The sequence below is a fragment of the Pseudopipra pipra genome, chromosome 1 (genome assembly GCF_036250125.1).
Source record: "Pseudopipra pipra isolate bDixPip1 chromosome 1, bDixPip1.hap1, whole genome shotgun sequence".
Classification (NCBI taxonomy): domain Eukaryota; kingdom Metazoa; phylum Chordata; class Aves; order Passeriformes; family Pipridae; genus Pseudopipra; species Pseudopipra pipra.
In genome coordinates, this window is record NC_087549.1 from 40960892 (window position 1) to 40988595 (window position 27704).

General features: G+C 39.9%; 1 protein-coding gene and 1 long non-coding RNA gene across 11 annotated transcripts in view; one reads left to right on the plus strand and one right to left on the minus strand.

Moving 5' to 3' along the window:
• The window catches only part of LOC135413531 (uncharacterized), a 34054-nt gene extending 22177 nt beyond the window's left edge, over nt 1-11877 (minus strand). For 2 of the 7 annotated variants that reach the window (XR_010430271.1, XR_010430267.1), the window contains exons 1-4: nt 11582-11877; nt 8812-8969; nt 7119-7606; nt 2769-2887 (exon numbers count right to left, since the gene is read on the minus strand). This is a non-coding gene — a long non-coding RNA (uncharacterized LOC135413531). Of the gene's footprint in view, nt 1-2768; nt 2888-6662; nt 7039-7118; nt 7607-8811; nt 8970-9601; nt 10944-11581 lie in introns of all 7 variants that reach the window. The other 5 variants (XR_010430279.1, XR_010430278.1, XR_010430275.1 and 2 more) reach the window with 5 other exon arrangements.
• A 192-nt stretch (nt 11878-12069) lies between these two features.
• The window catches only part of PCMTD1 (protein-L-isoaspartate (D-aspartate) O-methyltransferase domain containing 1), a 42009-nt gene continuing 26374 nt past the window's right edge, over nt 12070-27704 (plus strand). Inside the window, exon 1 of one of the 4 annotated variants that reach the window (XM_064653345.1) lies at nt 12070-12210. The gene's annotated coding sequence lies outside the window, so the exon portion shown is untranslated. Of the gene's footprint in view, nt 12211-12464; nt 12727-14148; nt 14269-20341; nt 20613-27704 lie in introns of those variants that run through there. The other 3 variants (XM_064653374.1, XM_064653355.1, XM_064653364.1) reach the window with 3 other exon arrangements.

Consider the following 27704-nt stretch of genomic DNA (forward strand, 5'->3'; position numbering starts at 1 on the left):
TGAAGAAACACCATGAACTCAGTTGTATACCAAATAATTTAATTTGTCATGCAAGTTTTAGCTACCTGCTTATTTAGGTGCTTATTTACATGCTAGGTAGTGCCTAATGGCTTCTGTGGCTCCAGAGATTTGAAACCATTTGGATGCTATTCTATTTATAGGTCTTAATCACTAAGTTTGTGTTCATTATGGGTTCAGTTTGCTATTATATGCCAAAAATTCAAGTTTATTCAGGTGAAAAAAAGTACATCAAGAAAAAGTATCAGTTACTTTCACAGAATGGGTCAGGTTGGGAGGGACCACTGGAGGTCATCTAGTCCAACCTTTCTGCTCAAACAGGGTTCTCTCTAGCACATTATGCAGAATTGTGTGCAGACAGCTTTTGAACATCTCCAGAGGAGGATACTCCACAGCCTCTCTGGGCAACCTGTTCCTTTCTATGCTTTCTCACAGAAAGGAAAGTCCTTGAGCTTCATTTTCTATTCTGCAGCATTCTTTCTAGAGAACAGCAGTGTTCAATCAGCAGAGCTCTGCAATTACCAACTACATGGAAGCCAAAGTGAGATTTAAGTGTAAACTTTGTTCACTGATCTAAGTTGATACTGGCACAATCTAAATATGCACATTTACCTGACACAGCTAGATTTAACTGTGATCTAGAATAAGCTTTGAGTTCTATTTTTTCAAATGGTTCTGTGAAGCTCCGAAACACCTAAAAATTACCTACAGGCTTTTAAAAAAAAAAGGCAAATAGAAATAAATAGAGGGCATTATCTAATATTAACATGTCATTTCCTATACACTGCATACATTTTTATGAGTGCAGATTCCAATTTATTATATCCCAGAATATGCAAAAAAGCATATCAATTCAGTTAAACACAGTTCATACCTTGGGGGAAGAAAACAAAGTTTATATTATCATTGCATTTTTGCCTGCTTCAGTAGCAGGCTATTAAGTCATACAGAGACAAATTTAGCATATAAAAGAATTGTGTTCTCTTTCTTTAATATAATGAGATAATAATAATGAGATTTTAATTGTTCCAGAATCAGATTCTGCCACTGTTATAATGTATAGCATACTGTGAGCAGAAAACATTTACACTTTTCCAACTCAGAGTCCACTGAACACTTTCTTGCCACTGAAGGGTCAAAATGCACACAAGAAGAAATACTATGTATGACCTGTGTGTCAACCCATTGATTTTAGGCTATTATCTTACTTGAGAAGTTGTAGACTTAGCAGAGTAATTTTCACACTCTCATACTGTTTTTTCAATGTACTTTTTTTTTCATGTAATTGTACGAAAAATTAGATATTGGGTAAAACAGTTAAAGGCAATAACCCCTATGAAACTTTACAGTTTTTTGTTGCCAAATATTTGATTAGCTTTTTTATTTCTTTAGGTTGGTAGAAAATTGAGAACTGCCAGGAATCAAGATGACACATAGAACCATGTAATGGTCTGGGTTGGAGGGGAACTTATAGATCATCTAATCCAACTTCCCTGCCATGGGCAGGGACACCTTCCACTAGACCAGATTGCCCAGAGCCCCATCCAAACTGGCCTTGAACACCTCCAGGGATGGGACATCCACAGCTTCTTTGGGCTGTTTCTTCCAGTATCTCACCATAATACAATTTTTCACATGATTTAAAGGGTGGAGATTTAGGCACTTACTCAGATATTTTGGAGTGCAAAATGCTCAATCCTGTAGCTGCATGCAAGAACAAGCTGGCTTTAACAAGATCTTCCACTATTACCAATATGCAGTAAGGAGAAAACACTGGTTTTTGGCATTTACTCAAAGCTTAACACAAGCACCAGTCTGCTTACTTGTCCTTGTCTTGCACATTAAGATATATGCATTAGGCCAAATAAATGAGAAAGATCACAAACCCATTTCTTATCACAACAGTTAGACAAAGAATTTTTATTAGAGACCAAATGCCTACCTAAGGTCTTCTGAAACTATTAGACGTTTTTTAACTTGGCATACCTTAAACATGACTAATCAGTACAATCTTAATCTGATTATTACACTCTGTACTCATGTATTCACTGCAAAGTTTGGTCTGCCAAGTTATGTCATTTAAGAGCTCCATTTGGGCTTGATCATTTGAAAAGCTTGGTATCATGGCTGAATGCACCAAGAGGCTGTAGTAGTCCTGGTAAGACTCCACATGAGCCCATGACCTCAGAAGACTCATTTAGCCTCAGGCTGCTCTATCCTATAGGTGTTACCTACAATCTTCATCCCCACATTGCTGCTCTGGCTTGTTGCCTTACTTTTGCCATATGGTCTCTTCATAAGATCTATTGCTATTACCACCCTGCTCTGCTTATTCAGCTCAGGTGCAATTGGACTGTGGCCTGGCAATGAGGGCACTGTTCATCCTGTGCTGTGGCTGCTCTCAGCTCCTGGCTCACTTTTAACCTTGCAGTCCTGCTTTTGCTGCTCCCTAGCACTCAGTAGCCATCATTCCTGTCAAAAGTGAATCTCTTTTACAAGTGAGGCACCTGAAAGCATTCAGCATATCATGGAAACAGCTGTGCATGGAGCAGCTCAAGTATACCACTCGCTATTAGCATACTCGGTTACAAGACTTGCCTTCAATATCTTGCTCTTTTTTTCCCACTTCAGCTGCTCTGCTTTTCAGAACTTTTCAAAATGTGCTAGTAATCTTCCAAGATGCACACGCAAGGGTGCTCTGCCTAGAATGCGGTAAACCAACTCAAACAATGCCCTATTTGCAAAGCTACCAGTAGTAAATGAAGAAGGGGTTGTCATGCTGCTTTTGGTGTTGGATACTGCTGAAACCAATCTGGCTCATCAATCCCAAAGTTAGTCATCTTGATAGTGACATGAAGATGTGGTAGACCTGGTGAAGTATACAGATAAAGGAATAAACAAGCAATACTACTAAAAACTTATCTAAAGCTGCTAAGCTGACACAGCTGGCCTGGAGATATATGACTAACAGTACACTACTATAAAAGCCCAGTCCCAAATTTTAACGGTAGTGTTGTCCTGGAGTGTGTTGTACAGAGATTCCTCCCCTGAGTGGGGATGCCCTCAAGGTTACTCCCTGAGGCTGAGCAAAAGAGATTTGCCCACGGTCATTAGCATGGGTGAGTAACATCAATCTCTACTTATTAATTGTTTTTCTAGTTTTAATATGATAGTTTTAACTTAATTGCTTCAACATTTTTTCATAGTGTGCTATATTATAATAGTGCTATATTGTGTAGTACATAATTCTGATTAAGATCTTTTTGTCTAATCATTACCATAATAACGAATATATATGTTTATATATATATATATGGTTTGCCATCCTTAATCCTGCAGGATAAAGTTGTATAAAGGTTCAATTACACCTATGTAATCCTTTAGACATAAACTGTTGACAAAGTCTGGGGCTAAGATGGGATCCAGATGCACCCAGGCTCCTCTGAGCAAGGGAGTCCTTTCTGCACCCTGTGACTGAGCAGTGGGAGGGCTTCTTTAATAAACTTTGTCTGAAGCTCCCACTCTGCCCACTACAAAGGGTCTAGCTGTGATTTGTATGAGAATAGCAGATGGCAGAAAACATCTTGCCATTAGTGGTAGTAGAAACAGCTAGAGCAATGGCCAAAGAGAGACTTGTGCGGTCAAAAAGAAAAATGCACATTGTTCCCCATAGCCATAGTCAATTAACTGATTTCCATGACATGAGTATCTTACCTAGGAAACATCTCAAAATTTTTATCTTTCTCACCACTACTCCAAGAGCCAGAGGAATAGAACAGGGGTGAATATTCAAGCCATTTAATTTTTTCTACTATATACTTAAACCTGTGGAGTGCAACCACAGATGAGGGACTCTAGGAAAGCACTCATTGGTTGAGAACAGATCTGTTCCAGAGATGCTTTACATCTCTCCTAACAATCTATTTTCATATAACTTACTAAATAATGTGCACCTCAGACACAGTTATGAAGTTTCACTTTTACTGCCCCAGCCATCTGCACATATATCAAAGACTTAATAATAGCCAATTACATCATCCAAAAAGCAAAAACAAGCAAAAAAAAAAAAAAAAAAAAAGCTGCTAAACCTCTGCCAAATTTGGAGAAAAATATCAATTGTTTTTTTTGGAAAGCATCAGGAGTTTGGAGGAGGCTAAAAGAAAAGATTACGTTCTGTTAGAAGACCTTTAAAGAGCAATCTGCATGCTGCATCTTAAGGACAAATCCTGGTAAACCTTTGGATATAATGTATTATTTGTTCATTTCTCATAAAAATTACTTAAAATGTAGAATATTATATGAACTTAAAAAAATACATCAATTTCAAACATTTCTGTAAAAGAAATTGTTTCCTTGTCTTTCTGATAGTCTGTTGATAAAGGATGATTTTATACAGTCCAAAAGAAGACCAGGTTAATGTCTCCAACAACTCGATTCTATTAAGAGATTTAAATTCTCTTAGGAAAAAAAATATAGTTAACCTTCTCAATTTGCCACAATATTAAGTTTCTTAGAAATGAAACTACAAGCATTTTTTGACTCATTTACAGCATGCAGATAGCTTGCCTCATCTTTCCTACTTAAAGATAAAAGCCACGTGTAAGAAAGAGCATTTAGAAACTATCAGGTATCTAAGTAATAGTTGATCTTAAAAGCCTCTGAAATTATGACATGTAGGCCAGCTGACTATCAGTAACAGGACTAGTAATAGTGTATTATCAGCCCAAATAGAGAACAGAAGCTCTACAAGTTAAATTTTAATACATTATAAATTAAATTACATGTTCTTTCATGTTTGACTAACATAATCAGGCAAAATTGAAGTAAAAACATTTATTATTTTCAGAATAATTTTTTTGCTACTATTTAAAATACAAAATAGAGCAACTTCCTTTCAACATGACTCATTCAAGGGAAGCTCATAGACTGTCTTCAAACTAGTAATCATGGTTGCATAAAATTTTTCTTGGTTCGAAGGACTATGTTCCTTATAAAAAAAGAACATTATAAATTTAGAAAAACACCCTACTGATTTAAGAAAAGGTTGACATAAAGAGTCTGTTGTTGACTCACTGTCAGCTACATCTAAAGACAAATCAACATATTTCCATGGAGAATGTCTCGTGCTTGCAGTTTACAATCGATGAGGAGGACAGAAGTGATAAGTAAAACACTTTCTACTTACATATTAATTTTGTACCCTAATATACATCAGAGAGAATTTACAAATGGTCAAAAGCAAAAATACTGAAGGAAGACATTTCTTTTCCCATCACAGACCATGGAAAAAAAAAGAATATACATGAAACCTAAATGTCAGACACTTGTCTCAGTACCAAATTCTAAACAATTTAATATTTGATTGTGTGACTAGATTTTATAGTATGTCAACCATTATACAGATGTGCTCAGTTTGTTATATGTACAAACAACATTTGGTTATAAACTTAGCAGTGACTACAGGCCACTAGAATCTTTCTGTTGCTACAACCTCTGGCTTGTTATTAACAGAAGAAAAAAACACGAAGGTGCACGCAGGAATTTGGAAAAGTAATCAGAAGAAGGCCAAACAGCTGATCATGAGAGACACATCCTTAGGATCAATGTCTATGGCCACAGATGCCATTTAATTTCATTGTTCATTTCATTCACTTATTTGCACTTTTAAGTTAAAATCTGGGTTTCTTTGGTTTTGTTTTTTTCTTAGTATGTGCTTTCAGTGTTTTAAAAACTGAACTGAGGACAGCTTATGTTCTGACAACTAAAATACTAGCTTTGTACCATGCTTTGTCCACAGCCAGGAGCACTCCCAACAACTGCTCCAGGGGTGCTGAGAGTTCTAACACCACCCTAGCAGAGGATTTTATGGCAAGAGGAAAAAGCCTCATGCACTCTCCTAACCAGATGCATGCAGGCATATCGGCTTTGGTGATTACAACTTCTATTCCTGCTTACTCGAGGCATCAAAAGATGTTTTTGCTACTGTTGTATCACATTTCTTTCAATAAAATTGATAAAAGTTGTGACCACTTAAATGGGGCATGAGAGGTGGGATGCACAGATAGATTACAGGAATCCAAATAAATGTATGTAATTCAAACCCCAACACATTTTATTTGGAGCTGATATGATGTGCTTCAGAGGAGCACACTGTGATTGCGATGCACACCTTGTGTAACACTATTCAATTACTTAATGCAATTCATGTTTGCGAAGACTGTGTTTCAAAATCTACAGCAATGAAAATCTCTAGTCCTAAAAACTCCAAATGCCTTAGTGAGGTTACAATAAACAACTGCCTCTCTGAAGGGGGCTACAGTGGGCTGATCTAAAAGAAAAAGTGGCAAGTAAGTCTTAAAGACCAGCAAGAATACTCTATGAAGTAATCTGGCATATACACAAAGCCTGTAGTAAATGATGATTTACTCCTTTTAAAGATGCTTTTTTCAGTCAACTAGCTCTGGAGCTTTTGGAAACATTATTTGGATTCAAAGCTTGAGTAATGTACAGCTACTTTTATCTAAGACATCTATGCTGGGTTTGTTTATCCAAATTGCAGATTAACAAGATTGAAGATGCAGAAACACTACACCTTGCATATGTAGATCTTACCAGTCTTCGAGGTGAAATCTTTCAAGTCTCACCTGTCAAAGCCAACTTTGCACCATGCAAATGTGGGTAAACTACTTCTACAGCCAGGCCCCACGAGAAAGAAGTGCAGCTGCAGAGCTGCGTAGCCAGTTTCAGAGGTCCACATCAACAGCCTACAGAGCCAGGCTGATGTTTCACTACCCACTGGGACTGGAGGTTACAATCCAACATGTGACTGTGCAGTCAGACTAGTTAGTCCTTTACAGCTTAACTACAAGTGGATTCATTCTGTATGTGCAACTGAAAGGACTCAGCTTGGGTTTGGAACTCTGTGAGGCATAATCCAGTTCCCTTCTTAACATAAAGCTTTGGAAATGGCATGATGACTGCTGGATACAGATGAGAGCCACAGAAGGTACACTCAAATATCTGGGAGTAAAGAATGTAAAAATAAAACATTTTAAAAATGACAGATATGCCAACCATTAAGGATAAACCAGAAATTTTACCTTAGCTTTATGGATCTGGTTATCTATTTTATATTTCCATGGCTTTTTGATTATAACATATTCCACATTTGTTCATCTCTCTTTCACTGCTGTATTGGAGGATTTTTTTACATGGGCTTTCTGGACTACATGCAGACACAACATTACATCCTGCTTTTATTTTTTTTTATTTGATTTCCTGGCCTTCAGAAAGCATCAGTTTAAAAACTCAGGCAGAAGTAACTTCCAGCAAAGAAGGTTCTGATTCTTTAGATCTCAGGGCCACCATCTTCTTATTTTTTCTCAAGCTGACTGCATCTCTATATAAATAGATACTAGTATGACAAATGTGGTTGAAGAAGTCAAGTGACATTCAAAACACGTCTTCAGCTGTTTGTCAGCAGGGAAAATGAATGGCAGGTAACCCACAGAACAATAAATATCCATAATTAAAACAGCTACATTAGAATTTGTTTCTGTGCCTTTGCACACAGCGTCTTTTCGTTCACCTAAAAAATAAAAGTCAAAGCAAAAAGGGAAAGACAGAATGAAAAACTGCCAGAAAAATCTGGTTTCATTTACTACAGAAAAAAAGCAGAATCAGAAAATGGTCACTGCTTCAAAATGACAGTGAGTTATGAGATTTAAGCTTTCTTAAATTAAGAAAATGGCATATATCTCTAAAAATAAATGTTAAAGAAAAATACTTGTTTCGTACATTTTCTGTAGCATTTGAAAATATTTGAAAACGGTTACTCAATACTATAGAAAGTAAAGTTGAAACTGACTCAAATGAAAGCACCCTAAATGCAATTATATGTAAATGGTTTTCATTAACTAAGGAGATGTGCAAAAAATATAAGCAGTGCAAATGACACATTAGTTGTTAGCTTTATACTAACAGGATTGCATTCAAGGAATGTAACTTGCACCACTCTGCTCTTAAGCTACTGCCATTATTAGGAAGGCCAATATGCTGTTTTAGTCTAAAGAACAATTTTTTGTACATAAATAAGAAATTAAATATACGTAACTACTCAATATATATGACATGATCTTTATTTGAAATAGTTATTATAAATTGTTATGCATATCTAATTTTCTGCTCATTAGGGTAACAGGTAAGTCCAAATACTTAACCTTAATGACCTCAATAGCAAATTTCAAATTTATCTAAAAAATGGCAGTCTTGAGTGCTTTTCTTACTAGACATCTGAATGTTACAACCTTCCCTAGGAGCAGAGAGTGAAGACATGCTGGAGTCAGTTCAGACCTTCCTTATTTGAATTATGATGAAAAAATAATAAAGTATCGGGACAAAATACTGAAAAAGTAAATTATGCTTGAATTTGCAGAGACAATAGAACAACCCAAACTTGCAGAGAGTGATTAAGATTTGGGGGCACTTTAGCCTACACAGCCCATTGTTTTATGAGGATGAAGGAATGTTCCCTGTGCTTCAGTTAAGAGACAGGTTCCATTATTTCATTTCATTCAGTTAAGAAGTGGGAAACACGGGGTTTGAACTTAGTTAGTTTATACAGAGCTTAGATGGGCCTGTCACATAATACTTAAACTTTTTTTGAGAACATTAACTTACATTTAAATGAAAACAAAGGTTTCCCAAATGATGCACATCTCGAATTTAAAATAATGTGACAATATTTTTCACATGAAGATGCAGAAGTTACATACTGCATCAGAAAATACATACCTTACTCTTGTTTTGACAATGGATGACAGGAGTTGGAGCAGATTTGGAGAACTGTACATGCTTGAATAGAGTTTTCTGCTAGACCTGGATGATGAAGCTTCTTCTCAGCTCTGAAGAGAGATGGCAGAATGATCTTCCTAACTGGATATCCACATCTACTGCAAATAGAAAAAAAAAAAGGTATCAGTTCAAGCATAACATGGTAATTTACAGAGAGAAAAAAAGCTATCTGAAAAATTCTCTTAAAATTGAATGAGGAAAATATGGCCATATATGTCTGTCCTGAGTAAATATTGATTAAGCACAAATCTTGTCTGACAGATAATGAGTATGTGTTGGTCAGGCACAAGAATATTTAGGATGTGATGGAAAGAGAAGGAATGAAAACCAGGAAACCCTCATACATACAATACACAGGGAATTATACACACTTATTATATCTAACTAAGAATTCTTAATAGAAAAAATTCAATACTCAAGCCAGTAAAAGTTATTCAAGTTTACTATCTGAGGGCAAGGCATATTTCAATGTAAAAATGGAATTTGTTTATTCTTCCCCTACTCCTCTCATTCAAGGGGCCATCAGTAAGAGTGGCAATTTGAAGAACTACTTGAATTCCTTAGTCCAACTAACAAAAGACAATGCTTTCTCAGTCATAGCCTGACAGAAACTCCCCCTTATGTTGCCAATTATCTCCATCTCAGTTGTTGCCATCTACAAGCATTGTGTTCTGCAGGTATTAACTATTTCCCTCCCCAAACAGAATAATACTCACTCCTGGCCTCTTACCAGCTATGCTTTCGTGTCCTTCATTTCTCAGGACTTTTATTTAGAAATCCTGTTCCACCAGTACTTAAACTTTGGCTAAAGCTCAAAACTTTATGCCTCTCAACTGTATTTCACAAGACACTCAGTGTTTACACCATTCCAGAGTAAATTATTATTATAAATGTCACCAAGTTATCTAAATTACTGTATTAGTTTAACATCCACTCTAGATCTTCAGGTTTTCACATCCAGTAGCCTGAAATCCTTAAACACTACACCTTTTGCCTGATCATTCAGTGAATACAAACTTACTGCTCCACAAGTGTGAATATCATCCCTTCTTTGATAGTGACCGCAGGCGTTTCTCATTCCTTTCCTCAATGAAAACAGATTAGCCAAGCTGCTACAAGTCCTGACACCTGCACAATTTCTAATTCTTCCAAACATCAGCAGAGCCTACTTTCCACACTGACTCCCCAAATCTCTAATCATTCCTCCAGGCCAAAATCATGAGATGATGCCTGAGAAACCTCAGCTCAGATCAGGGCTCAGGATGACCCAACACTCTTCATCACCTTGGGCTTCTCTAGCCTGTACTTGGGCCCCACGCTGCCTCGACTTCCACTTATTCCCTGTCTATTCCATTCCAAAGTATTTCTTCCTTTCCCAAATTCATAGAATATCCCAAGTCAGAAGGGACCCACAAAGATCATCAAAGTCCCACCTCCTAGGCCTTCACAGGACCACCTCAAGAATCACACTTTGGGCTTGAGAGCATTATCCAAACACTTCTTGAACTCTGTCAGGCTTGGTGTCGTAATCACTCCCCTGTGGAGCCTCTTCCAGTTCCCAACAAACCTCTAAGTGAATAACCTCTCTCAAATATCCAACTTAAGCCTTCCGGTGACACAGCTTCATGACATTCCCTTGGGTCCTTCAGTCATTGTCAAATACCTCCAAAATCGTCGGGAATAAAAGAATCCCCTAACATCATCTTTTCAGTGTTAGAAAACAAGGCGTTGCTTTATTTGCACCACTGGGTGTGCACGTGGCCACGACAAATCCTGTGTCCATACAGATACCAACACATTACTCTTTCACCTATTTATACATTCTTAACAAAGAAAGAAATTACTGTTGTTTCCAAATTACATTAATTAGTATTCTATCCACTACTGGTTATCAATCTCGTGTTGCTTATGCTATTTAGTTAATACTTTTAGTCTTTTTAGTATCTTTTTCCTCCAATAGGAATCTTCTGCCGCAAATACTGAGCCTTTGTTAGTCTTGTTATCTGCTGCTTTCTGCGAATGGTCCTTGTTTCCAGATCTCCATCTTCAACAATACATCTTTCTCTCATGGGCTTTGCTCATTGAAGCAGATCAAGGTTAACATTAAGAAAATGTACAATTTTAGTACTTTTCCCAAGCTACGTCTCACAAAAGTTGCTTATGACAGTCTTTTGATATAGGCTGGCTAAAAGTAATTTAAGACCTAACATGCAACCTATGATTAATTAAAACAACTAATTAAAATGTTTAATTGAAAGTATTACAAAATATTAGAAAAGTTGTATCATTTCCAACAGAGAGATCAGTGCCTGCCCCTCCACTTCCCATGGGAAGTTTGCAGACTGCTGTGAGGCGTCCCCTCGGTCTCCACTTCTCCCGGCTGAACAAACCAAGTGACCTCAGCTAGTCATGTGGCTTCCCGTCTAGACCCTTCACCACCTTCGTAACCCTCCTCTGGACATTTTCTAACATTTCTAGCAATTCCTCTGAGCTTTTCCTGTGATCTCTTCTGCCTTCATGTAGTTTTTTCAAACTATCTTTCAGAGTATCGGCAACAACAAAGCCCAAGGCCCTCCCTCTCGGTACGGGGAAGGGAACTTTCCACCGGCTCCCTGCGAGCGGCCCTACAAACTGGACCCTGCAGAGACACCGCATCAGGTCACCCGAGAAAGGCGAGAGCGGAGCTGTTTCGGGCGGGCACTAGGGGCACCTTGCGCATGTTGTTCAATCCGGGCCTCCGGCGCAGCCGCACGTCCCCTGCCGCCGCTCCGCCCCCCGCGGCTCGGCCCTCCCGCGCGACAGCACGGTGTTTTCCATCCTCAGCCGCCCACGGGAGACAAGTGGGCGGCGGCGACACAGGATTCGGCAGGGATTTCCAGGGACTTCCAGGGCTGCCCAGCCCGGCGGGGGGGGTCGGGAGGCAGCGGCCGTGCCAGGCCCCGCCGCGCGCGCACGAGGCTCCCCCGTGCCCTCGGGGCGGCCGGTGACGAGCTCCCCGAGCCCTGGCCTGCCATTGGCTGTGGCCGTGGCGCGAACCGGCCAATCAGGGCCCGGGACGGAGCGGCGCAGCTCGCTCTCCCTCGCCTCGCGCGGCGGCCGCGAGCGCGGGGGGCGGCGTCACGTGACGCTCTGTTTACATCCTCTCAGCTGTCGGGCCCCGCCCCCTGTCCCGTCCATCGCACCGACACCGCGACGGGACCGCACAGCCCCCGCGCCCCCGGCCCGCGCCCTCCGCTGTCCGCCCCCGAGCCGCCGCCGCGCTCTGCCGCCTGCAATCCCCTCCCCAGGCGGGTCCGGCGCTGCCGCCCCGCGCAGGGCCCGCGGCCCCCTGCGGAACGGGTGAGTGTCCCGCAGCGGGGGTGGGCAGAGCTGCGCTCTCGCCGCACTCTGCGGCGCCCAGGCCCCCCGGGACGGCCGGGACGGTGGGTTGCGGCGAAGGGGTGGGACCGCGGCCCGCCGGCCCCTCCGCTCAGCTGGGGTCGGCTCCCCGGGTGCCCCGGGTCCCATTGTCCGCGGGCCCCGCACGCAGGCGCGGGGGAAGGCGGGGGGGTGGGGGTGTTTGTTTTCGCGCAGCCGGGACGGGGCGAGGGCTCGCCCTGGGGAGGCACGGGACGGGGGCTGTGCGCGTCCGCCCTCAGCAGCCCGCTTCTTCTCGTCCTCCTCCTTTGCCCGACCCCCGCCACCCCCCGCTCCATCCCGCCGCCTGCGTAATAAATAATCCCTGGCCCAAAAAGGGCTGGGAGGAGGGGAGGTGGTTGATGTAGCTGTCGCGGGCCCAGGGCAGCGGTGAGGGGAGGACGACAAGAGAGAAGGTTCCAGTCCTGAGATCCAGGCGGAGTGGGGGGTGGAGGCAAGGTAAGGACATTGCTCGTCCCCCACTGCGGCTCAGCGCCCTGCCTCTTCCCCCATGATGGCAGTGGGTTTGCCTTTTGCCTTTGAGGAAATGCAGTGAGAACAGGAGCTTGCGTTTTGGAGGTTTGTTTGTTGTTTGTCTGGGGTTTTTTGTTGGTTTGTTTTCGTTGTGTTTTTTTTTTTTTTTTACCTCTGCCGAGCTTTTATAACCTCAGGGGCTTGTGGGGGCTGGCTTCGTCTTCCAGGCCGAGGCATCTTTGAGGGGTGCGTGAGACAACGCTTTGTTTCCCGCGGACTTTAGGGAAGGATATTTCTCCTTTCGGGAGGGGAGTTGGTGCAGCGGCAGTGAAGGGGAAAATACTTTATTTACATAAATAAAGTGTGTGAAATGCGCGATAAGTTCGCTTTTCGCCCCTAAGCCGGAGTGAGTCGGTCGGTGAGCCTTCCTGGCAGCCGCCAGGGGAAAGCGAGAGGGCTGCTCTGCCCCCCGCTTTGCCATAAGCGCACATTTTGCCTCTGTTTACATTGTGGTCTCTGTTTTGGCTGGGAGCAGCGTAAGGGGAGGAGCAGGAACTGGCTCCGGGGCAGCCACCTCCGCCCCTCTGTTTTCTTTGTTGTTATCTGTTCGGGGAGGCGTCCTGGGGTCACGTCTGCCGGTAGCTGAGCCGCGGTCTGCGGTTAATGGGATTCCTCTTGGGCCCGAAACCTGGGCCGCCTTCTGCCGTGCGTGTGCCGGTCTTGTCTGTCCCCCGCCGTCGCCCTCCTCCCCCTGCCTCCGCAGTTGTCAGCGGCTCGCAGTGGAGTTGGAGGAAGGGGAAGGGAGGGCAGAGGGGGAAGGAATCTTGGCATTTATTTGATACTCAGTCAGCAGCCTGGGCCAGCTTTGTACAGCTCTGTCATGAAAAAATACCGAAACAAAAAGCACCTCAAAAACCACCTATGGCCGAAGGGTGAGGGGTTCGTTCAAAAACATCTTCAAAGTCTGCAGGAAAGAAGAGATGGAAGTACTGAACTGCTGCAGTGTGTAGAGAATGCATGTGTGTCCTTGCAGTACTTGCCAGGGCCCACATAGTTACTGTTCTAGCAGGTATTTTTTCACTCCAGTCAAGTAAAAGTCAAATACAGTTGAACTACACACTTTAGTGAGGAAGTAGGGTTTCTTCTGATAATGAGGAACAAATTTTGATACACACATAAAAAAAAAGACACAGGTAAGGCTAGTCAGCAGTTGAGTGAATTAATGAAGATACTCAATTCCTCTTCACCATGTGACCTTTCTGTTACAGAGAAGGCTTGTTAAGGTGCAAGATGCAAAAAATCTAATGCCTAAAATTAATATGTTACAAGCATGTATTGTCTTTGTAACCTTAATCCTTTATGCTTGCAAATGAATCATAATGTGTGATACATTTTTTTCCCCAACAGGACCATTATCTTACTCTGGGCAGACCATCTCTGGGAAGAGTCAGGCTTGGATAAGTGGAGCTGTCTTCTGCAGAACTCCTGCCTGATTTGTTGGGAAAGTTTGAAAAATACTTTGGATGTGTAGGTGGAAAAACGTGTGAAAGATCTATTGGTATTTTAACTGACTTTGGGTGAATAAATATAATGATAGGAATGTAAGAAGTATATGAGTGAGGTCAGAGAGCCACAATGAGGGCTTTGGAGATGGACACTTAGCCAGATGTTCTTTACAACAGTCAGTGTCCCTCAGAAAAGCTAGCAAAAACAATTGGATGTTGTTGGGAGGTCCGCAGTGAGGAGAACGTGATGAAATCACAGAAACAGAAAAAAGTATGTAATACTGGACAGTCCTGAGTGGCCAAATCTTATCACTGTGTGTTGTGCAGGATTAGGTTCCTTCCCTACGTAATCTCTGATCTTCCTTCCAGAATTCTTGTAAAAATATTCCTGCCTCTCTAGTTGGCCTTCTCTCTGGATTTTCTTCATCTAATCTGACTGCATCATGAGTTGCTTTAGATGTTTGACTAGCCAGTTTCAATTTTGCAGTGTTTATAAATTTATGAAGTCTTGCCATTTTTATAATCACAATCTTGGCAGATTGGTGATTTTTATTGCTTAGTCTTCTGTTTGCCTGTCAGTGACTGCCCCAAGCTGCAGCATCTCCTTTTGAAGAGGATTCTGCCTAATAGGAGAATAAGAATAGGATCTGAATGCCAGACATGTATTGTAGTTTTCCATGCCCGTGCTGGACCACACCAGAGCAGTCACTTGTCTGTGTTTCTGTAATCTTGAAGTGCTTTTGAGATAGTGTGTATTCTGAAGCTAAAGGTAGGCTTAGGCATGGTACTACTGCAGGTTGAAGTCTTAAAAGAGCATGTTGCCTGTGATATTTTTTTTTCTTTAAGCAAATTTAAAAGACATTAGCACAAAGGTAAAATTTGAAATTCCTACAGCAAGATACAGTTAGTAGTGTAGGGTTTTTTTTCCCCCCAAAGATACTCCCAAAACTAGGCAAGATAATTTTTCCATGAAGTGTTCCAGAAAGATTTATGTGAGGAGTTTTAAAGCTTCCCCAGAACAAATACTTAAAAAGCAATTCTGAAATAGTTAGGCATATGGGAATGCTCATCCCAATCTCAGGTGCATGGTGAGAAACACCTGAGAATACAGTCATTGTTTCTCAGTGAGAAATGTCTTTACATGTGTCCTTTTCATTTCCTGCTTTGTTCCCATTTTCAGCAGGAATGTCACAGAGAATTGCTATTCTACCCTGCTGAACTGAAAGTGGTGTTCTGTAGCTGATGATTAATTAGCTCTCTGTATAGGAAAAGTGCCTTGAAGTCTACAGCATTTGGCACTCTTGAATGCAAACGTTATTTAATATTATCTTGTTTATTTTACCTACTTAGAATGTAAATTCCTCAAAGCAGAAGGGGGTAGAATATATGTGCAATCATGTTTTGCAAATGAATAATCAGGTATATGACTGCCCTAAGGCACTCCATGAGTCTTCAGTAGGGTCAGAAGTTGATCTACATGCTTCATCTTCTCCAACCAACAAGCGTGAATTTTTTAGATGGAGAATTCTTTTAAAGTATCTGGTTTGCAGAAGTGTGATCACACTGTTCCACTTCATTATTTGTGGAGTTCTAGGGACTAAAGTGTAGTAGTTATGATGAAATATTATGGTTATAATTGTATGAAAGCATCAGGAAAGAACTGTGCTTCAGTTCCTTTGGGACTTATTTGTGTGCACTGGATGTTAATGAGAGCCTTCAGGCCTGCTTCATGCAAGCTCTTAAAGCAGTTGCTGCTGCTGTCTTATTTAAGAAATTTGGACTGGACTTCTGGTCCTTGAAGAAAGGCTAGAATGTGTAGCAGCTTATTGCAGAACTAAAAGATAGTTGGCTGACATTCAGAACAGTGGTCTTGGTTCTCTTGTCTATTTTGTCCTGGTACATCATGCCAACTTGATGTTTCAGAGTTAGTGTTGCAACTCCAAAGTTGACAGTGATGTTAACTAATCTCGAGGAGCTTGGAATCCTGATGGAATGTATGTGTGTGAATTATTGCTAAATCTATGTCTGATGAGAAGCTTATTGAAAATGTTGAAAGGAAGAAGTAAAAGTAAACTGAAAACAAAGATGCATTTAAAAATGGCAGTTAGTCCAAAGAAACTTATTCCTGGAAGGAAAAAAGGACTGGAAACGGTATCTGGAAACAACTTGTAGGGTCTTTATCACTTGTACGTTGTGACTACAATTGGTATGTGACTTATTTCTCAGTGAATTTTATCAGTGCTTTAAATTGAAGCACAAAAATATAAATTGCCCTTTATTGTGAGGAGAAAACACTGGTTTAGAGGTCATCACAGAGCACAGAACAAACAAACAAAAAAAGACAAACCCTCAAACTCCACAGCCCTAAAGTACTTTAGACGTGACATCAGGAGTCTCTCTGGTTACTCACAGGCTACAGATTCTGGTGTATTCTCATGTGGTGAAGTTCTAGAGTGGGGAAGTTACTGTGGAGCAGGATTAAACTGTCTTGTGGCAGAAAAATACTTGGAACCTGCAGCTTGGAAAATGCATTTAATGAAGGCTAATTTTGGACTTCTGGCTTTGTTTTGTATAATATTTAGCAAAGAAAGGATATAAAGATCTTGTTTGTTAGAAGTGCAGAATATTGCGTTCTACGAGTTGCACACAAGTAGAGATTTAAGTTTTTGTGTGTATGGTTAAGTTGATATAAAAGGTGTTATTTGGAATGTCTCTCAAGTAGCGCATTTCACTCGTAGTATTTGCTCAGCGTACAGTTGGAAAACAAATGGTGAATTTGGACTTGCCGTGTTCCTAGTGTGTAAAAGACGACAAGTCGAATTAATATTTCAAAACTTGTTTGAGGAAACAATGCAGAATTTGCCAACAAAACTTTAAAATTAGGTTTAAAAGCTAGTAGGCTTAGAGCAAGCGGTTTGATAGCGACATGGGACGTTTTGAATCCTGAATGAAAGACATTTATATGGAGATGCTGTCGGGTGTCTGAGTTGTCAGCATGGAGCTGTTGGATATGAGATGGGATTTACTGAAAACCTACATTCTTTGAAGTTAAGATTTATCCTGTCTGCCTTTTTTTTAAGTAGAGGTAGCTTAGCAGTTTAGGGAAGGGAGAGCCTTTGTCTTGGTTGCTGACATACATGCTTTACTGGAGATGCTGTGTGTTTGTAGACACAGATGCACAAGGAACACATGGACAACCAACCAGTTCTGTGGCAGTGTACAGACTGAACAGGCCAATGATGCCTTTTATCTAGTTGGTTTTGCAGTGCCAACTGAGTAGTCTTAAATCACACAACAAGAGCAGCTTTTCTTCCTTGTTTGCAGAGAAGCAAAGACAGGATGTGGGCAGAAGAGTTTTTTGTTCTGTTACTTAGTGCAGTTGCCATTTCATAGGCCGAGTAGCCTGTAGTCGGTATGAGCACTTAATATAGCACTGGAGGTCTGGGTTTGAGCACCTGAGTCACATCACAAGTATCAGAAGCTTGCTGTTATTACAAAAACTTTTCTTTGCATGATTTCTAAATAGATACAGCTTATTAAGGCTGTCAGTAATCATAATTATTTCTTCATTTTTTAACAGTTGGCTTATTGAAGCCTTAAGTGAGGGGTGTGTATTTCTAATGGCAAATTAAGCAGTCTTGAAAACTATTTTCAGGAAGAGTAGCAAAAACTTTGTTGTACTGGATAGTGTTCCACCGGGAGGCATCTGTCAATGGGAAGAATTTTTTTTTTTTTTTTCCCCAGCTAATGTCCACAAATGTTCTTATAGATGTAGCAGTAGTCAAATCAGAGTTTTTCTAGTATAGTAGTTTAAGATGTAATGAAAGGCAGTATGCAGTAGTATAGTGGGCACAAAATACATGCACTCTTGAATGTAACCATTGAAAGTATTTGTATTGATATTATCCTTCAAGCAAAACAAATAGAATTTGCTGTGAGTTGTATTCTGGAGTGAAAGGGAACGAAATTTCAAAGAGAAGATCTCAGAGATGATACATCTTAATTATTTGTTCATATTTAAAAAGAAAAAAAAGCTGCTTATCCAGAAAGAGATTCCTGCATCAATGCATGGTTTCCATAAGTGAAGTGATAGTGATTGGAATTGGTTATAGTAATAGTCAGCTAGTTAATCATATCCAGCAATTGATATGTCTGTGGCATCCCTGTCCCAAATAAAAGGCTTGGTTCCTATAAATGGTTGTTTTAACATTGAAAGAGGAATTAGGACCATGTGGTTGGGAGAAAATGAGAAGTGTTTACTATTTTGAGAATTTATTATTTCTATAGCAAATGTTTTTAGCAGATATTCAGGAATTACTACGTGGTTTTCTTGAAACATATGAAAAAAAAAACATACGAAAGAAAGAGCCAAGTAATACTTCTCATCCCAGTCAGGATGACTATGCTATGTACTGGTCTATATATCAAAGTTAAGAGACAGATGATTGTAGGGGCCTCTGTACTCTAATCACTTTCAGCACAATTTTTTTTGCTTGATAGGTATGGCTGAACTCTATGCAAGTTTTGCTGAAAGAATGAACTGCAAAGTTCTCCAAAGGAGATGCTTAATTTTGACAAATGTTTAATATTTCTACAGTACTCATAACTTCAAGTAGTCAGGAATGCTGTGAATATTTCTACTGGGACATCAGTGTGCCATCAACGGATTTTATTTTGATTTGAAAGTCTTTGCATGAGACTCATAAAGTTCTTATTTACTCTTTTAGTTCATGTTGGATTCTGGTAGATTGAGTTTTGCTGGCTCTTCTTCTGCTGGGGCATGTGACCCTGCTGTCTATTGCAAAACTGTCCCCTTTACCCTTTTCAGAATGAACTATGGCTTTCTTTCCATTCAGTGTAGTCCAGTTTGTTAAGCTTTGCTGTGTTCTTCTGTCAAGAAACTAAATTTGGCATTATTGAGGTCAGAAGGTCAGTGAAACTGGAAGGACACAGAAAAGTTGAGTTGCTGAGTTTCTTTGAGTTCTGCTGAGCTGACAGTTGCAATGTTATAAAATCCCATAGGCCTTAGTCTCTGCTTATTTGCTTCAGTTAATTATGCATTCATTATGACTAAGACTCATTGCTGCCAAGTTTCCTGAGATTCTGTGATGTTTTCTGAAGTAATTCAGTTGTCAGAAAACGTCAGTGTACAATTTGACTTCTCCATTCTGGCATGCTCTGGATAAACTGGAGATGTCTGTGATATAACTACATCAGGTTATGTGATTGTAGCAGCCTCTTGTGTTATATCTGTAAACTACACTTTTGTCAGGTGAAAACCATGCGCTTTGTGTGACTACAAAAAACCGATTTTGAGGCTGACGATTAAGTGAAGCTGTTCAGGTGCACTGCTGCTATATAAACAGTGATATAAGTTTTTCAACCTCTGTGTCTTGCTGAAATATTTTTATGAATGTCTTGAAATGGTCAATGAAGCTTTCACAAATGCTCCAGATCTCCTCCAGGCAACATCTACTGCTGTTTGTACTGTAAGGAAATCATAACTTTGGAGCCAGATTTACAGTAGTACTTGATTCATACCTGGAGACAAAGAAAAACAATAATTCGGAAACATTTTCAAGGTAAGAATGTGCTTATGTATGATGGTTTTGGCTTTTAAGGAAGGCCTATAAGGGGTTTTGTTCAAGTATTTCTAGTTTTTAGTTTAGGTGTACATGGCCCCAGGTCCAGTGAGTAGTGAGGCTAAGCACGTATTCTCAGTAGCACACAAACACATGTGTTCAGCATGTACATACATAAATATATAGCAGGCCACCACACCAACACAGAAGGCAGCAGTAATACAAACACAAACAGCACCAATGGCCTTATCCTGTTGCCCTTTCTGGGTGGCCAAGCTGAATGTCTGCAAACACACGTGCGTATATATTACGACTCTTTCTGGTTACTGGGTTGAGGCTCTAGTTCTACCCTGGATTTGGCCATTTGGTCCATTTGTGCCCCATTGCCTCTTAGAGACATACACGGACTCAGCTGCCAATCCCAAACCCCACAATTCTCCAGCAGCTCACTTGGACTCCTCCTTGTTCCTTTATCAGCCAACCCCTTCAGTTGCCTCGCTCAATCAGTCTGTCCTGTCCCAGGTTCCAAGGCCACTGTGCCAGTTTTCTGGCTAGCCTAGCTTGGTACTCCTGTGATGACACTCTGACCCACAGAAGTTCACCCTCGCCTTTCCTGGCACCAGAGACCCACTAGCACCCCTGTGACCTATGATCTGACTCCACGTCCTGCACCTGGGGCACTGAACAGAGATCCAAGAAAAAGAGTTACAAAAAGAAATTAATGGTCAGACAGGACAGGCAGAGCACAGCTGGACACACGTACAGACCTGCAGACTGCTCACAGGTGACCCGTCCCTCTTGTTACCATAGTCCTGGCTTTCCATGCTTGTTTCTCCTCTAGACACTGGGGTCCCTCCCTTTTCCCACCCTTGGTTCCTCCTCTAAGCATCCTCTCACAGGACTTCTGCAATCCCCAAGTCCCTTTCCCCTGTACCCCATGGTAACTCTTCTAGTCTTGTAGGAATCACACCTTTCAATCTGACAAGTGCCTTGGAGAGGCCCAGTGGTGGTGGGAGTGTGGGGAGAGCTGATGGATCTTCTGTGATAGCCTGAGTCAGGGTATTCATGTGGGTTTCCCTCAACCATAGGCATACCTCTCCGCTCCTTTGTGTGCAGAACAGTTTTCTGTCGCATAACCCAACAGGGTTAACTTTGGTATGTGCAGGCAAATAATCTGTTTAATCATTTGCAAGCCCTGTGAAAAATTTAAGGTAGAAGTTGCTGGCTGGTGACAGGTGTAAATTAAAGTGATAGTGTTGTGAAAGCAGTAGTTTGAAACATTATCTCAAGTAGGGAGAATTACAGAATGTTTGCATGAAGCTTAGTGGAAAAGGCTTTGATAACAGTATTAATGCTGTATCCTTTTTACATTGTAAACTAAAATGTTGATTTCCTCCCTCCCCCGCCCCGATGACTAGAGAGGTTTCAAAGATTTTTAAAGTAGACTTAGTTAATACTTGATTTGTACGTTTTGAGTCTTGATAAGGCATCACTCTCTTTCGGTAAGAACCATGAAGGGATAGTTGATCTCTGTTTTATGTTAATTAAGCATTGGACATCTTAATAGATAGAGATTTATGGACAAAGTCATTTTAGGTTGTGCTGTTCATGGGTTTATGGAAAATAAGACAGATTATGATATGGATCCTTAACGTGTAAAGCTTTTGGAGATATGCAGGATTTGGGGATTAAAAAGAAGAAAGGTTCAATTAGATATCCATTGCTTTCTGAGACAAGGTAAAAGTAAACTCTTGGTGTGCATGTGTTAGTAAACAAGTTACATTTGAAAAAAACGATGAGTCCAGTGTGATGCTTCTGGAAGATTGCATCAGTGAAAGAATTTAGTGTCATGGTTCTGAGGAAGAGAAGCAGGAAACAGGAGTGGGCCATGCTTGTTTTTCCCTCTTGAGAATTACAGGCCTAAGTAATAAAGTAACTTCTCAAAACATATTATTGTATTACACTGGACTATTTTAAAATTCAAGCAAAAAAGGATTAGGACTTATTTTTCCTTAAATTGTATTTATTTTGCATCTTGTAAGAAGAGGGTATATAATAAATAAAAGTTGAGATTCTTAGGCTGTGAAAGTAAACAACAAAATACAGTATTTAGAATTGTTTGTGCTGTGATTATTGCATGCTATTTAGATGCTTTTAGATGTATTTCTAAAGATTAGAAACCCAAAAGTTTTCATGTACTTGGAGCTTGGTAAAGTTGATTGATATTTGTGTTTTTTTAATTGGGCCTGTGTTTTTTTTGTAGAGACTGAATTAAATGCATAACTCTATGATGAGGTTTCAAGTGTCAGGAATGCAGCTATCTTCTATTTTTACACTTGACCTCATTTCTATTTTCTTTTGCTAAAGGCAACAGGCGTATGTTGTTCTGTTGCTGCTGGAAGTGAGTTATTTAAATAACTTGAAATGTTTATGTGCAATAAGTTTTTGAACTTTAGCAGTAGCTGAAATAGTGAATATTTTGTCATGGGCCACATTTCACCTACTCAAAGTTATATGAAGTGTGACTTGATCTGCTTAAGAACTATAACTTTTATGGTAAAAGCTTAGGAAAATACGTTTCAGTTCTTGTACAAAACCTGCTTTGTATCTTATTATAAAAGAGGATTCTCCTTCCCCAGTCCCCTGTTGTTACTGGTTACTCTCATCAGATGATATTGAAAGTAAAGGAGCATCATTTTCCTGTGGTTTGTTACGTTCTGGTCACCACAAACTAAATTATTAAGCATTTTCTTTCATGAAGAAAAATGAGTTTCATTTTAAAATTGAGTATTTGGCTTGTTCTTTTTATATATATATATCTCAAGATGTCTTAGTTGGCAAGTGTTCACAATAATATTAAAATTTGCAGAAAAGTTTGTGTCACTTTTATGCCTTTTTTCCATTATCAGACTAAACAAGATTAGATATACCAGAACTAGTTCTTTTCACACCTTACTCTACAGCTCTTCTAGTTCCTAATGTTTGACAGATAGGGCTTATATGAACCTGCTTGAAATGAATATTCTGTTAAATACCCTTCTACAAAGCTGTGTATAGTGGCAATGAGTTTTGCAGGCTAGTCACTCTGTAGCTCACTAATTCCTCTGAAATATGTGCATGGACAGCAGTTTCTCATGTGAAAAACAGGTGCATGATACAGACTTGGTGAATATCAGACACCTGCATGTATTAATCATCATAGATTCATATCTGTCATATGAAGTCCTGACATTTTAGTCTTGCCAGTGAGCAAACTGCTATTACCTGGTACCTCCTCTTTTTGTGGGTCTGTTAGACCCTCTTGAGAAGCTTCTCATCTTTCTGCTTTCTCCCAGCCAGTCCGTGATAAAGCAGTACTCTTCAGCTGGACAGACTAAAAATAGCAGTATCCGGGGAATAGGCAGAGCTGTAGGCACACCTCTCAGGACCTGAGACCTTTACAACGTGTACTATAAGAGGACTGCCAGGTTGTGTCATGGACACTGGTGTCAGAGGAAGGATATGGGATCTTTTACGTGTTAGACATTGGGTTAAACTGATATCCTTTGCTTATGAGATCTTCTGGTGGAGCTTTGACAAGTCAATAAGTCATCTTAGGCTCCCCGAGGATGAGGGCATTTTATCCAGAATCCTACAAACAAGCAATAGGAAATATTTTGGACTGGTGTGGGTAGAGAAGCAATATTAATTGTTTTGAAATCTGCAATTGATGGGATACTACAGGGTACACAGAATCTGGGCAGAGCTAGTGTTCATTCAATCATAAAGGTATACATACAGCCTGTTGAGATGTAATCACCATTTTGCCTGTAGCTGAACTTTAATGGCAAGCAACAGACTGGCAATTATTACTTTGTTGATATTTTCCCACTGCATACTGTGAAAAAAAAACATGTCATGCTGTTCTGATCAGGTACTACTACCGGGAACTGCGTAGTTTTACTGCTCAGACCACATCACACACTCCAATGACTTTGGCTCTTGTCATTGTCAATCAGGTATTCAGACTTCCGTTAGATGTTATGATTGCTCTCTGAAACTACTGCAATAATTTAGAATTTTTTTTTAATCTAGTAGACTGTATCACTGAACTGACACACAGCAAATTTTACATCTTTGGTGTGTTTTTTTTCTGATGGTGCTAGCCAGCAGCATCTTGCTGCTTTGAAAAATGTTTTTCTGGAGCACTTAAGAGACTATTTTCTTAACAGCAGTTCTGGTCATGTGCTTCAGATTATGAGGAGGAGCTGGCTCTGGGACTGAACAGCAACTGGTTATTAATGCTATCTATCAGTAATGGACAAAGTCTTTATGCCAGGCAGACTCATGTCTTCTGCACAGGTGGTAGTGTCACGTACTTGAAGTCTCATGAAACTTTTGCAAAGACAGGTTAATTGGGAAATTTCAGAGCTGTTAGTCATCAGCCTCTCATGCATGGAGGCTTTTTCATTTTAAAAATAATGTTTCTTAACAAAGTATTTATGGCAGATGCTGGCTAAACTAAAATTTACTGTGAAATTAGATACTAGCAAATCCTTCTAAAAGAAGGAAATGTTTCTGTGCTTGGTCCCAATTTAAAACTTTTTGTAACGTGAGTGACTACATTTGAAATGTTTGTAGGTATTCACACTCTCATGTGCATAGGAGGTGTGTGGGGGAAATAATTTTGTACAGATGACCAGTAGATACTCTTTACTAGCAATTAATGAATCTGTGTTTGAAGAAGAAACTGCTTCTGAAGCCTCAGAGGCTCAGCTTTACAAAAATGTTTTGGTTGCCCAGATTTTAAATAGTAAGGAGAACTAAAGATGTGGGTTTAAGCTAAGCATTAGAAGTTCCATCCGGGAAATATATAGGATTGTTTCCTTTGCTTTGTAATAAAAGATAATGAATTTTAAAGTCTTTATCAGCATACCTGAAAAAGGGTGTGGCATATAGAAATGATGTTTAGAATATGTTCCTTTTGGCATTCAGTCCTTGCTATTATTTGAAGAGGGTAGGTAGAATTTCAGATGAGAAAAAAAAAATTCAGTGCAGGAGAACGCATAGACCAAGAAAGAAATATAACCTAGTCCAAAGAAGGAGAAAAAAAAACACCAACAAAATTCTATGTTGTTTTATTATATTTTACTTCAAGTTCCTGTGAACTGTATCAAATTAAAAAGTTCAGTAGATACTCAGCAAAGTTGGTCTAAAATTATGCCCTTGTGTAACTTCCAAGGTTAAAGTCATTTGATCATGCACTGATATGCTTGTCCCTGCTCATACATTTGTGGAGTTCCAAAAGCTTCAGTGCCTCTTTTGAGAGAAATGCAGTACCATGTGTGCTGTTTGGTGTGTTCAGGTGACTGGAAGTGGAGGAAGAATGAGAGCAGGCACATACCTGGAATCTTGTATAAACAGCTGTTGAAAGCCTAAACAGGAAGATCAGGGCTTAAGCTTACATCAGACTTGACAAACATTTTCTGCTGAAGTAGGTCAATGCAATTCAGGTTTAGTCAGTAGCTGTAGCTGTTGTTTACATTCATTTGACTTAACCTAATCCTGAGGTCTGTTCTTTGTTCCGTTGCTATATTGCAAAGAACTTCAAAGTATGCTTTATGAAGTGCATTGCATTGGAGAGCTGACTGCAGTTGTTTTTGTACTTGCTTCTCTTTAACTGGAAGTGCTTCTTGAAGCCATCTACTGAACAGTAGGTTAGGAGTGAATGTTAAGTAAGATGAGTCTAGAGTATGGACTTCAAAAATGTGCAGTGTTTTCAAAAGTGTTTTCTTTAATGCACCAATAGTATGTTAGTATAGCCTGAAAACAATTTTTCTTCTTTCATAACTGTTTGGCGTGACAGAACAAATAGCTCTGGAAGAGAAGGCAGTTCAAGTAGTAGCTGATTTTCCAAAGTGCTTAGACTATTTGTTGCCTTTAGTATTGGTTTAGCAGCAAGGTGTGGGTATAAAAATAATTAAAATAAACTGTTTGTAAAGACTTCACTCTTAAATACCTGTGTGTCCCACATTTAGTTCTTATTTTTGTAGTCACCTACTATAGTTACTTCCAGCATGCACTTCATATTTTAGTTTTCTCCAGTCTTTGCCTGGTGAAGGTAATATTAGAATTTTTCTCTTTTTCCTTTCAGATCATAATCAATCATTCTGGGTTTTTTGATAGCTCCTACTGAAGTCTTAAACTCAGCTCTGCAGTTTGGAGTTGATTTTTTTTTGTGTGAGGCACTGTTACAATACAGGGGAGACATAGTGAAGCTAAGCTAAAAATGGAGCCCTGTGGTTGTAGGAGTTGCTGGATGAGACAAGGACGGGCAAAACATGATCTTGAGATCATAACAGCTGCAGGAGTGTCATGAATGTCACGAATTGAGTCGGAACCAAAATAAGTAGGTCTAACAGTGGATTAGTGGCCTGGAGAACTTTAAATCACTGCTGATCAGAGAAATGTTGCTGATTTTTGCCATGAGTAAACTTAAACTGTGAAGTGGACTGAAGTGTTTCAGGCACTTATGTGCATTCATGGTTAATTCCCTTCCATTGCCGGTCACAGAACATTCCTTTCTGGGGAAACTGAAGCTGAATTGTGATAGTACTGTGCAGCTCAGTGGTTTATAGTTGTCTTTTCCCCCCTCACAGGAAAGAGGGAAAATTGACCAAGCAATGTTGTATTCCATTATGAGTTGAAAGTAGTGTCACTTTTCATGATTGTGTGGTGTTGCTCCAAGCTGATATCTTAGTGAAGATAGTTCTGAAGAGGAGACTTGAAATATAGCTTATTCCATTTATTATATTTATCTTGTATTTTTTATCTTTTGAAACAAAATAAGAATCAAGTAAATAGACTCAACATGTATTTCTAAGGAGTCGTCTATTTGGAGTCAGGATATGTCAGTATTACAAGATACTAAATTTGTAAGATACTTGACAGCATATGGATTTAGCAATGTCAGTGAGATTTTTTCTGTCAAATTAACTGGATACCTTGCTAGCATGGTATTTAAACTGTATTTAGGAGTGTGTGCAAGTCCTTAGTGACCTAAGGAATTAACTTGAAGTGCAAATGTATTTGTAAAAATTCTGAAACGTGCAAAACTTGTGTCCCTTCGGAAGTTGGCAAAAAACCCCTTAGTAAACCTTGCTGCACCTGGTTACTGACTCAGCAGATAAGAGATCTGCGTAGCTTATAAGATGCTGAAGAATTAAAATGCTCTCAAATTGCCAGAATTTCTTAGCCACATAGCCAAAAAATACCTGTTCAATTCATGTGAAAATATTAAGAAAAATCAACAGAAGAACCCTCAGAAATTACTTATGATAAGGAATTTCAATGAAATTTGTTACAGATTAGGTCAGAAACAGATCAGAGGTGCAGTTGTGTGGATTGTTATGTAATAGGAAAGTGTGTTGTCATTTCATTTTTATTGTGAATATAAGAATCTTCAAGATAGTGTTCTGACTTCTGAAAATGAATTCATGAATTGTGTGGAATGAGAAGTGGAGATTGTTTTAGCTGTAGTTGGTTTCAAAAAGTGAATGAACTTTTTAATCAAGACTATATTGAAATTTTAACTCCTAAGCTACGATTTCTGTGGGCTTCTGTATTCCACAGATTCCTAAGCCTAAAGGCAACAGCTGCATTTTGTTAACTTTATGCACCTTCCTATTTCTTGTGAAATTGCTACACCTCTTGGTGTAATAGGCATCAGAATGTTGCATATGCTTTTTGTGAACTGCATGTGTTTCACTTTTAGTATCAGTGAGATTACAGATTGAAGTGTTTTATTTTGTGTGTTTAAAATGTCATCTCTGTTAGAAGTAATTTTACTTTCATAAGGCAAAAGCTTTCAAATAAAAAAGCATTAGAGGAAAGTGGG